The sequence below is a fragment of the Somniosus microcephalus genome, unplaced genomic scaffold (assembly GCF_052327205.1).
Source record: "Somniosus microcephalus isolate GS21.2 unplaced genomic scaffold, FLI_Smic_1.0 unresolved_chr1, whole genome shotgun sequence".
Lineage (NCBI taxonomy): Eukaryota > Metazoa > Chordata > Chondrichthyes > Squaliformes > Somniosidae > Somniosus > Somniosus microcephalus.
In genome coordinates this window covers 41,293,700-41,305,771 of record NW_028225179.1, presented here as the reverse complement: position 1 = coordinate 41,305,771, position 12,072 = coordinate 41,293,700, and the positions used below count along the sequence as shown (strand labels likewise).

The following is a 12,072-nucleotide window of genomic DNA, read 5'->3' as shown; positions in this document are numbered from 1 at the left end:
GTGGTTTCTGGTTACCGACCCTTCTGCCACTGGAAGCAGTTTCTCCTTATTTACGATGTCAAAACCGTTCATGATTTTGAACACCTCTGTCAAATCTCCTCTTAGCCGTCTCTGCTGTAAACAACCCCAGCTTCTCCAGGCTCTCCACATAACTGAAGTCCCTCATCCCTGGAACCATTCCAGTAAATATTTTCTGTTCATTTCTTCCCTCTCATAAATAATTGCAATGAAATGTTTATAAAGAGAAGCACGAACAGAGTAAAAAGGAAAGCGAAATAAATACTGAGAAAATGGATGTGAATGTTTGGAAGGTGAAAAAAGCAGAAAATCTGAGTTTAATTATCGATCAGTGAGAGGAATCCATCGCTCTCTCGGGCTTGTGTGGGTCAGTTTACTGATAAACCTGGGAATTGAGAGGAAGCTGGTTCATGGTTTGCAGAACAAGACGGGCTCCTGGGGCGGAGCCAACAGCTGTCGCTCAGCATTACCAGACAGAGAGGGTGAATGTGGGTGTGGGCCCGACTTGCTCCGTCGGTCGAGCATGAAACTTTAAATCTCAGGCTCGTGGGCTCGAGCCCCACGTTGGGCAGTTGTGTTATTTTAGCTCTTAGGCTGATTTCACAGGCGGTCACCAGATCTGAATTCCTGCAGTGAGTTCAGGGAGTGTTTGACATCAACGAAATTCAGCAGCGGTATCAGAAAATCTCTCCCTGATTCGGGACACTTATCTCCCCAGCATCTCGATGCTGAACATTGAACTTCATATAATTTCCTCTGCTGCTCGGGGTTAGTGTGCTCTGTAAATGTTACAAAAAAGCCTTCAGTGTATTTCACTCCGTGTCCAACCCTGTGAGGTCTCCCTTGGTGTGTCAGCTTTCTGTGTTTATAAACACTTCAGCAGATCATTAACATAACCTGAGCTCCGAGATCTGGTCGGGTCCCATTCCCCCGGAGTGAGGAATGAGCGGAGTCCACCCGGGGTTAGATTTTCTTCCAAAAGTAGGAAACGGAGCTTCATTAACTAGGGGCCAGAATAGCTCAGTTGGGAGAGCGCTCGATTGACGATCCTAAGGTCTCTGGTTTCGGCAGTTTTTAGTTATTGCGTGTCTTTTTCTTTAGTCCTGTTCTCGAACTGAATGATTTACACTGAAGTTATTCATCCACCACTGAAGTATTGGGTTGGAATAGAGATAAATCAAGGCTGGGAAATATTTATATTTTCTGTATTTAGATTTGTTTCCCTATCTCATTCAACCCATTTTTCTGATTTTTTCTCTCTCTCTGTTGGGTGAACATTTGATGCATTTGTCCTAAACTGATGCTATACAGCTATAAAATGATGATGTTGGCTGGCTTTAATTACCCAAATATCGATTGGGATAATGCTATGGTAAAAGGAAAGGAGGGGAGGAATTTCTGAAATCTGTTCAGGAGATTTTCCTTGACCAATATGTTCTTGGCCCAACTAGGAAGAAAGCATTTCTGGATCTGGTGCTGGGGAATGAGGTGGGGCAGGTCGACCAAGTGTCTGTGGAGAACACTTGGGTATGAGTGATCATCGTGTCATAAGATCTAGATTAGCAATGGAGAGGAACAAGGGACAATCTAGAGGAGACCTTGTAAAGTGGAATAGTGCTAACTTCAATGGGATGCGAAAGGATCCAGCCAGGATAAAATGGAACCAAAGACAGACAGTAAAAACTGTAACGGAACAATGGGTGATCCTTAAGGAGGAAACGTTCCAAGTACAGGCTAGTTACATTCCAACAAGTGGGAGAAGTAAGGGAACCAAAGCAAGGGCCCCTTGGATGACGAGGGAGATAGAGAAGATGATGAAACAAAAAAGAGGGTGTACGATGAATGACAGGTGCATTCTTCAAGGGAGAACCAGAACAAACACAATCAGTTGAGAGGGGAAGTGAAGATGAAAATAATATTGGCAAAGAGAGTATGAGAGTAGAATGGCGGTTAATATAAAAGGGAACTCAAAAATCTTCTACCAGCATGTAAACAGTAAGTGGGTAGTAAGAGGCGAGGTGGGGCCTGTTATGGAAAAAGAAGGTGATATATGCTTAGATGCACAGGAAAGGCTAGAATACCCAGTGAGTACTTTGTATCAGTGTTTACTAAGGAGGTGGATGCTGACAAAATATCGGTAGAAGCGGAAATCCTTTTTTACACAACGAGTGGTGATGACCTGGAATTCGCTGCCGACGCAAGTGGTGGAAGTGGAGACACTCAATGTTTTCAAAGGGAGACTCGATAGGATCTTGAGGGAAATAAACTTGCAGGGCTATGGGGATAGAGCGGGGGAATGGGACGGACTGGATTGCTCTAAACAGAGCCGGCCCCAACTCGATGTGCCGAATGTCCTCCTGCTGTGCCATTATGACTTTGGCAGATCTCGGGGCGATCAGGCACGCTCTGTCTATCTGTTCCTGCTTGTGACCATCAACGTGAACAGGCCGCGAGTTAAACGTTCATCAGCAAACCGAGGAAAGACAAATAAAAGGAAAGATGTGTTGCAAAGGTGCAATGGATGCTATTCAAAATAATTTCCCCGTGGCATTTTGTGTGGATTTAATTTTGTAAAGTTTGGATTTTGCATGTTACGAATATTATAACAAACCGTAATACAACAACAACTTGAATATATATATAGTGCCTTTCACAGAATCAGAGAATAGAATGGTTACAGCACGGAAGAAGGCCATTCGGCACGTCGAGCCCGTGACGGCTCTCAGCAAGAGCACTTCAGCTAGTCCGACGCTCCCGCCCTTTCCCCGTAGCCCTGCAAAATGGAGGTATAGAGCGTGGAAATTATGATGATCCTGTATAAAACACTGATTCGGCTCCAACTGGAGTATTGTGTCAAATTCTGGGCACCAAAATTTAGACAGGATGTGAAGGCCTTAGAAATGGTAGAGAAAAAGATTTACAAGAATAATTCTAGGGATGAGGGACTTCAGTTACGTGGATAAACTGGAGAAGCTGCGGTTGTTCTGCTTGGAGCAGAGAAGTCTGAGAAGAGATTTGACAGAGGTGTTCAAAATAATGAGCGTCTGGACAAGTAGATAGAGAGAAACTGTTCCCATTGGCAGAAGTGTCGAGAAACAGAGGGGGCACATTTAGGGTGATTGGCAAAAGAACCAAAGACGACATAAGAACAAACTTTGTTTACACAGCGAGTGGTTAGGATGTGGAAAGCACGGCCTGAAAAGGTGGTGGGACTACCGCCCGGGCTCTCGGAGTGCGAGAGGTGGAAGCAGCAGCAGCCAGACCGCCTCAACAACAGCGCAGGATCCCCGCTCTCTAATCCAGCCGAAGCAAAGCTGGCGGTCCCGGCCTGAGCCGTGTCTGGGAACCGATGAACATTGTGGCTACAAGAGCAGGTCATAGGCTGGGCATTCTGTGGCGTGTGTCGCACCTCCTTACTCCCCTAAGCGGTTCCACCATCTACAAGGCACAAGTCATGTGTGTGATGGAATACTCTCCACTTGCTTGGATCTGTGCAGCTCCAACAACAGCCCTTGAACATTCACTCACTCCACCACTGGCGTACCGTGACTGCAGTGTGTACCATCTACAAGATGCACTGCAGCAACTCGCCAAGGCTTCTTAGGCAGCACCTCCCGAACCCCTGAATTCTTCCACCTCGAAGGACCAGGGCAGCAGGAGCATGGGAATGCCATCAGCTTCAGGTTCCCCTCCAAGTCACACACCATCGTCATTTGGAAATATATCGCCGTTCCTTCATTATCACTTGGTTAAAATCCTGGATCTCCCTCTCTAACAGCAATGTGGGAGTACCTTCAACACACGGACGGCAGCGGTTCCAGAAGACGGCTCACCACCACCTTCTCAAGGCCAATGAGGGATGGGCAATAAATGCTGGCCTTGTCAGCGATGCTCACATTCCAGGAAGGAATAATAAGAATAACATTGCCACGCACGATACCGCTTAATAAAGGGATTGTTGATGAAGAGTATGAGTCACTAGATGCTGCTTGACCTAATCAATGCTTCCTATATCATATATTTTTATTTTGAACTTTGCAGCGAGCATTTCTTTGGTAAAACCCGAAAATAAACATAATTGTGGCAGCGGTGGGATTTGAATCCACTCCCCCGAAAAGACTGAAAATTAAATCCAGCGCCTTAGAGCACTCAGCCAGGCTAGCACGTCATGGCTATCGCACTTCTGATGCTGGTGATTGACAACTGAAAGCTGGCTTTCCTGTTGCTTTTGCTTTGGGTCCAGGGATTTGCATTGAGAAAGAAGGAAAGAAAAGATCTCTCTGCGCTGTGTTCACGGGGCGCGGTGGTTGAGAGGTTAAGGAGGTGGACCGTTAATCGACTCCGCTCTACACGCAGGGTTTCGAAATCTAGCGTTGTTGCATTTCAGACTAGAACTTTTTTTCATTACTTCAACACATCCAAGGCTCCTGCATTTGAGTGCCATCTTTGCCCAATCCGCAGTGGGGAGTTTTGTTTTGCTGCCTCGCTCTATTTTCTCAAATCAGCAAGGTCCTCATTCCCGCCCAAACTGTTCCTTGCACGGAGGTGTTGAAATTGTAAGTTATGACCCACGTGAAGTATCAGTCACAGTGGACAGTGATGTCCTGGTAAAATGAATATTTCTCCACAGATGCTGCCTGAGCTGCTGAATATTTCCAGCTTTTTCTGTTTTTAATTTTGTGCTTTCACTATAGCAGTTTACCTGACAACACAAAACTTGCCTCAAGGGCGGAGCTCCAAGCAAAACGTTTCGGTGGTCTTCTCACACACAAAGTCCACTTAACTTTCCTACACACGCTGTGAAGTCAGCCGGTTCCGCCCACATTGTCCTGAGCCACGGCATTCCAAACACTCTTTGCACCTGGTATCAGGGAGTCTAAAAGTTTCTCAGAGGGGATTGCGAGAGCAAAGGTGAGCTCAGAGGATGTGAGGGAATTGAAGGGTTCCTGAGATATTATCAAGGGGGTATGAGGGCTTTGAGTGGATACCAGAGAGAGTAGTGGACTCTGTGGAGGTATCAGGGAGGGTTAGAGACTCTCGGGATGTATCAGAGCGCGTAAGGGACGCTTCGGATGTTTCACAGAGTGTAAGAGACGCTGAGGATCTATCAGCGAGGGTGAGCAATGCTATGGAGATATCAGAGTGGGTAATGAACACTCAGGTTGTATCAGAAAGATTAAGGGACACTTGGGCGGTAGCAGAGAGTTTATGTGACGCGGAAGCAGTGTCAGAGAGGCTGGTAGAACAAGAGTTGTTTTTTTATAATTATCACATTTCTAAATGTCAACATAGTTACTAAAAACAAATGTTGAATCCGAATGTAACAGATAGTCTACCGTACCCCCCTTGTGGGGCAATGAGAAGGTAGAATCGTGCCGGATTGGATATTTTCAGACCTCAGAAATACCTTTGTAACTGACACAGATCACCCACCAATACATTAATAATAATGCAGACACATCTAAGTATATCAGCAACTTACAGAGACGCAAAATCACTTACATTCAACACAACAGCAACTCACAAATACATCTTTATCTAACATGGACACATCCGATTATATTTACAAGGACCACAGGTAATTGATTGCTAAGAAAGACATTAATTGATGGCTTTAAAGGCTTGATATCAATATCATGGTTTGCAGTGACCTTCTTCCAGAACCGCTGGAGATTGTTGTGGAATGATTTCGGTCCTGTCCGATAACTTCTTGCGTGGATTACTGCAAATTTGAGCATAATGGATTGATTCCACGGGCCCTGTTCTGTTTACTCCCAACACAATACATACTTACAACCAATAAAATAAATCTGCCGTGGATGGAAGTCGGTTTCGTTTTCTGCAAGCACTAATCAAAAGGGCCGAAAAATGACCTCTCGCAAAATCGTGCTATATAAACAAAGGAGTAAACGTCAGAAGTGGGATGCGAGCCCACACCTCCAGGAGCGACCCCGACCTAAACACCTGAGACCGACTGGTCATCCTGACTTACTGTTCCAATCCCACTCACTTCCCCTCCCTCACCTCTTTTTCTGGTACATTGATGACGGTATCGGTGCTGTTTCCTGCTCTCGCCCTGAACTAGAAAATTTCCTTCACTTTGTTTCCAATTTCCACCCGTCCATCACCTTCACATAGTCCATCTCTGACTCTTCCCTTCCCTTCCACGACTTCTAAGTCAACATCTCTGTGGATAGGTTATTGACAAACATTCACTATAAGCCCACTTCCTCCCACAGCTACCTGGACTACACTCCCTCACACCCTGCTTCTTGTAAGGACTCTCTTCCATTCTCCCAGTTTCTCCATCTGCGCCACATCTACTCTGACGATTCCCCCTTCCATACTAGTTCCTCTGACATGTCTTCATTTTTCCTCAACTGAGGATTCCCCTCTACTGTGGTTGACACGGCCCTTAGCCGTGCCCGTTCTATCTCCCGAACTTCTGCCCTCACCTCTGCCCCTCCCTCCTGCAACCACCATAGGGTTCCCCTATGCTTTCATCCCAACAGCCTCCACATTCAAAGGATCATCCTCCACCATTTCTGCCACCTGCAGCGTGATCCCACCACCAAACACATCTTCCCCTCACCTCCCCTTTCACCATTCTTAAGGGACCGCTCCCTCCGTGACACCCTGGTCCACGCTCCTATCACCCCAATCACCTCTTCCCCTTCACCCGTCACCTTCCCGTGCAAGCGCAGGAGATGCAACGTATGCTCTTATACCAGCTGCTTCCCACTGTCAGGGTCCCCGAACATCACTTCCACGTGAAACAGCGATTTACTTGTACTTCTTGCAATTTACTATAGTGTACTCGATGTTCACGATGGGGTCTTCTGTACACTGGGGAGACCAAACGCAGATTGGGTGGCCTTTTGCAGAACACCTCCATTCAGTCTGTAAGGGTGACCGGGAGCTTCTGGTCGCCTGTCACTGTCATTCTCCACTGCACTCCCACTCAGACCTCACCGTCCTAGGCCTCTTAAATTGTTCCACTGAAATTCAAAGTAAGCTCGAAGAACAGCACTTCGTCTTTTGATTAGGCACTTTACAGACTTCTGGACTCAACATAGAGTTCAACAATTTCAGACCATAACATCGGCACCTAGCATGTATATTTTTTTCCACACTTCTTTTTTGTTTATTTGTGTTTTATTTTCTTCGCTCCCACATGGCAGCTGCCTTTCCTTCTGCCAGCGCAATTTACACTTCATCTAGAGCCATCTTTTGTTTCTTAAGCTGCCCCATTACCATTTCCTTTTGCCTTGAATATCGGTTAATGTCTCTTACCCTCTACTGCCTCCTATCCAATCACAGACCATCCTTGTTGTTCTTTCGTTCCCTACCCCTTTCCCAGCACCTACACTTGCTTTAAAATCTGTTGTTTTTCCTGCTTTTTTCCAGTCCTGACGAAACGTTAACTCTGATTCTCTCTTCACAGATGCTGGCTGACCTGCTGAGTATTTCCAGCATTTTCTGTTTTTTTTCCTCTAACATTATCCAGTGATTTCCTCACTGAGGCAAGTAAAACGTTTCATTTCATTCGTTCCTCGCCAACTGTTGCTGGAAGGCTGATTGACCTGGATTCAATCTCCACGGTGTATGAGGAGGCTTTGCCAGGCCATATTGTATCTTGCTTCCCAAGGATGGACAGCAATGCGCTGCCTTCGCTGCAGTAGTGTCCCCCAGGAGTGGGTATTAGCACCATCGCTTTTCCTGTTATATATAAATGACCTGGACTTGGGTATCGGGAGCAAATTTCAAAATTTGCTGATGGGTTCGCAACATTTTAAATATTCAGCAGGACAGTATTCGGCATTCGGGATCCTTGATATTATAAACAGGGAAATAGAGAACAAAAGCAAGGAATCTATGCTCAAACTTCATAAAACATCATTTAGGCATAAGGTTGAGTAGTGTGGCAAATTCTGGGCACCACAGTGAGGAAGGATGTAAAGGCCTCAGAGAGTCTGCAGTAGAGATTTACTAGAATGGCACAAGGGATGAAAGACTTCTGTTATGTTTAGAGATGAGGAAACATTAATACACAGCGATATTTAAGATCTGTAATGCACTGCCTGAAAGGGTAGTGGAAGCAGATTCAATCGTAACTTTGAAAATGTAATTGGATAAATACTTGAAAAAAATACTGGGCTATGGTGAAATTGCAGGGGAGCGGGATTAATTGTTTCGCTCTTTCAAAGAGCCGGCACAGGCACGATGGGCCGAATGCCCACTTCTGTGCTGTAATATTCTACCATTCTATAATATCGACCTCCACAACGTCACCTATAGGCGAGAGATGCAAAGTTGTGCACAACTCTGCTTCAGTGGTATCGTGTTCACCAGAGATGGGCTGTAATGCGCTGTCTGAGGCCACATTCGCGGCTTTTGCCAGCAGCGGGTGATTGAAGAGAGCTGCTTTTTGCGGCCTCACTCATTCGGGGTTCTGGAAAACGGCAACAAAACGATGGATTTGATGGCATGTCTGAAATGCAGCTTCGGACAGTTGTTATTAACCGAGGCAGCCCTGCAGGATCTTATAATGATCTCTCAAATATCAACTGAAACCAGTCAGGATGTAAGTATCATTTTGCTCTTCCAAAATAAACGGTGTGACTTTCATTGTGGAAACCTGGATAGAGTCTGGTCTGGCTCACTGCGGAAATATGCATGTCACAGCTAACCAGCTCTCCTGCAACCAGTGCAGCCTCCCATTGGCCTTTCGGAGACTTGTCTGCTAAGATGAAATCTGATTTCCGTGAAGCCAATCTCAGGCTTTTATATATTTTTGATGTGCCTGCTTCCGATCGCAGGGTGAATGGTGGGAATGTCAGCTCTGCCCAGCTGGCAATGTTTGTAGCACATTTCCTTTCAGTCAAAACGCACGTTGAAATCTGAAACTGTGAGCCAATAATGTAAAGATTACCCGATCGTTCGCAGAACCATTAATTTTTGAGCTCACGGCCGACCGTGTTAACTGATTGTCCCACAGAGGCAAAATCCTTTCCATATTGAAACAATGATTCACCGAGCTACAGCATCAGGTTACAGCAACCAATAAGGATCGAACATATATTACGAATTACGTTCGGTCTGCTGCAGATAAGAGGAGCATTGGGGACTGTATTTTGTACATTCCGAATACCAACGCCCTTTCACGTCAGCCCAAAGTTCGATTCCCATTCTGAGCCCTCTTTCACAGTTCGATGTCTTCCATCGTATGTCCAAGTTTGCTGACGGCACCAGGTTAGGCGGCACAGTAAGTACTGTAGATGGAAGCAGAAATTTGCAAGGGAACATTTATACTTTAAGTGAATGGGCAAAACTGTGGCTGACGGGGTTCAATGTGGGGAACTGTGAGATCATCCACTTTCGAACTAAGAAAGGTGGATTAGAGTAATTTCAAAATGGCAAATAGTTAGGAACTGTGGAGGAGCAGAGAGATTTAATAGTCCACGTAGAGTAATTACTTCAAACTACCGGACACGTACAAAAAAATGCAAGGTTCATGGAATATTAGCCTTAATCTCAAGATGGCGGGAATACAAAGGGGCGGAGGTGCTGCTGGAGGACTACAGGAAAGATAGGGAAATGGTGCAGGGGGAGGAGTAGCCTTAGTGATTCAGGATGAAATCAATTCAATGTTAAGGAGGATATAACGAGAGGTAAACAGACAGTGGAGAATTTATGGTTAGAATTAAGAAATAGGAAACGATTTAAGACTGAGCGATTAAGACAGTGGGATTTGTGTATAGGCTCCCTGGTCGCTGGTCTGAAGTGCTAGATTGTATAAATGCAGCAATTAGACAAGCGCATCGTAAAGGCAGTGTTGTATTAATGGGGGATATTAACTTTCACAGAGATTGGGATAAGCAGACTAGCACTTGTCAGAAAGGTTTTTTAAGTGTGTCTGGGATAGTTTCTACAACGATATGTCCTAGAACCAACAAGGGGGCATGCCATATTAGATTTAGTAATGAGTAACAAGCCAGATTTATTCATCAGATTTAGCATACGTGAAACTGTATTTAATAGCGATCATAACATTTTCGAGTTCACCGCAATGTTTGAGAGGGAGAAATGCAAAGCAGCTACAAAGATTCTCCGTTTTGGCAAGGCCGTCTTCAACAAGACAGAGCCTGGCCACAATAAACTGTGCAAATCTGTTCACAAGTAAAACGACAGAAGTGGGAGGTGTTCTGAAATAATTTAAGATGAAATTGAATCAGTTTAAACATCTGAGGGGCAAGAACTTTACTGGCCAAAAAATAGGCATGGGCGGCTAGAGGTAAGAGACCGCATTAAAATAAAAGGAGAAGCAAACACAAATGCAAAACATTGCAGCGATCCTGGTGAATGGGAAAGTTACAAAGAACAGCAAAGGGTCACAAAGCAGATAGTAAGAGCTACAAAGGAGGAGTATGAAGAGAAAGAGACTGGTGAAATGGGCAGACACATGGCAGATAAAGTTAACGTAAAGAAGTGCAAAGTGATATATTTTGGTCCGAAGAATGAGGAGAGGCAATGTCAACTAAATGGTAGAACTTTAATGGGGCCGATTATTTCGTTTAATCGTCTCCCTCTGCAGACCACTGGCCCCGAAACCACTCAGAATGCTCTCCCCTGCAATTAATTAACCAGCTCTGAATGGTACAATTTGAAAGAGGGTGCACGAACTGGAACACATGGGGTGTGCGCACACAAATCATTGAAGGTGGCAGGATAAGTTGAGAAAGCTGTGTAAACGGATTTCAGATCCTGTCTTTTATTAATAGCTGAATAGAGTATAAAAGCAAGGAAATTATGCTAAACATTTATAAAGCACCGATGAGGCCTCAGCTGGAGTATTGCGTTCAATTCTGGGCACCACACTTTACGAAAGAAGGCAAGGCCTTGGAGGGAGTGCAGAATCGATTTATTGGAATGGTACCAGGGATGCGGGACCTCATTTATGCAAAGAGACTGGAGAAGCGGGGATTTTTCTCTTTAGAGCAAAGAATGTCAAGAGGAGAGTTGAAAGAAATGCTCAAAGTTATGAATGTATTTGATAGAGATAAAAAGGAGAAACATTAAAAATGTCAAATTAAATGCGATAAATGTTCCGAGGCGTAGATGGGGGTCGAACCTATGCTCTTCGGTTTACGAGAACGACGCCTTACCACTTGGCCACTACGCCGTATACCAGAGTTTAACTTGAGCTTCATTAGTACCGAACCCCGAATCATTTCAATGAGGTTGAAACAGAACAGGCACTTGTACACAGAAATAAACTGAGATAGTGGAGCAGGCAAATAACAGCCTCATTTACATGAATCCTTTAATAAAACCTTTCAGATAATTAGAGAATCATACATCACAGAAGGAGGCCATTTGCCCCGTCGTGCTCTTGAAAGAGCAATCCAATTATTCCCAGCTCTTTCCCCATACCCCTGCAAAATTTTCCAATTCAAGTATTTATCCAATTCCCTTTTGAAAGTTACTATTGAATCTGCTTCCAGCACCATTTCACGCAGAACATTACAGATTATAATAACTCGCAATGTAAAAAAATGTTTCCTCATCTGCCCTCTGGTGCTCTTTCCAATTACATTCAGTTTGAGTCCTCTGTTGTCCTCTGGGTGTTGCCAGGACTGGAGAATGTTGGCGTTGAGGAAAGATTGGACAGACTGGAGTTGTTTTCTTTGGAACGGGGAGGCGGAGGGGAGACTTAATTGAGGTGTATAAAATTATGAGGGGCCGAGCTAGAGTGGATAGGAAGCACCTATTTCAGTTAGCAGAGAGGTCAATAACAAGGAGCCATAGATTTAAAGTAATTGGTAGAAGGATTAGAGGGGTGTTCAGGAGAACTTTTATCACCCAAAGGGTGGTGGAGGTCTGGAACGCACTGCCTGAAATGGTGGTAGAGGCAGAAACCCTCATCATATTTGAAAAGTACTTGGATATGCACTTGATGTGCCGTAAACTGCAAGGCTACGGACCAGTAGCTGGAAAGTGGGATTAGGCTGGATAGGTCTTTCGTCCAGAGCCAATGGCCCTCCTTCTGTGCCG

General features: G+C 44.9%; 1 non-coding gene across 1 annotated transcript; it reads right to left on the bottom strand.

The window, feature by feature from the left end:
- Positions 1 to 11,128: 11,128 nt before the first annotated feature.
- trnat-cgu (transfer RNA threonine (anticodon CGU)) lies at positions 11,129 to 11,200 on the bottom strand. The gene has a single exon. It is a non-coding gene; the product is annotated as a tRNA-Thr (tRNA).
- Between the last annotated feature and the right edge of the window lie 872 nt (positions 11,201 to 12,072).